Here is a 314-nt window from a genome sequence, read left to right on the forward strand (position 1 = left end):
AAATGTGGCAACGTTGTTTCATCATCGCGAATCAAGAATATTCTATCAGTTGAGTAGTGCCGTCAAAGTCTCACTACAAATGCTTCTAAGCATTTGATTTACTAATCACAGAAAAAAATTATACCAAATGATTTGTCAAAGAACGTTTCAAAACATTTATAGCGTCACGTTAACCTTATCTACTCGTCAGACATTGCAGTCAGACATTGCAGTTTGCAGTGTTACCAACTTCGATTTTTCAGTTTTACACCGTTGCCAAATCATTTCTTGAACTAAAAATATTTATTGTTCTAAAAAATATATGTTTATCTTTG

The sequence above is a fragment of the Trachymyrmex cornetzi genome, unplaced genomic scaffold (genome assembly GCF_001594075.2).
Source record: "Trachymyrmex cornetzi isolate Tcor2-1 unplaced genomic scaffold, Tcor1.1 scaffold718, whole genome shotgun sequence".
NCBI lineage: Eukaryota > Metazoa > Arthropoda > Insecta > Hymenoptera > Formicidae > Trachymyrmex > Trachymyrmex cornetzi.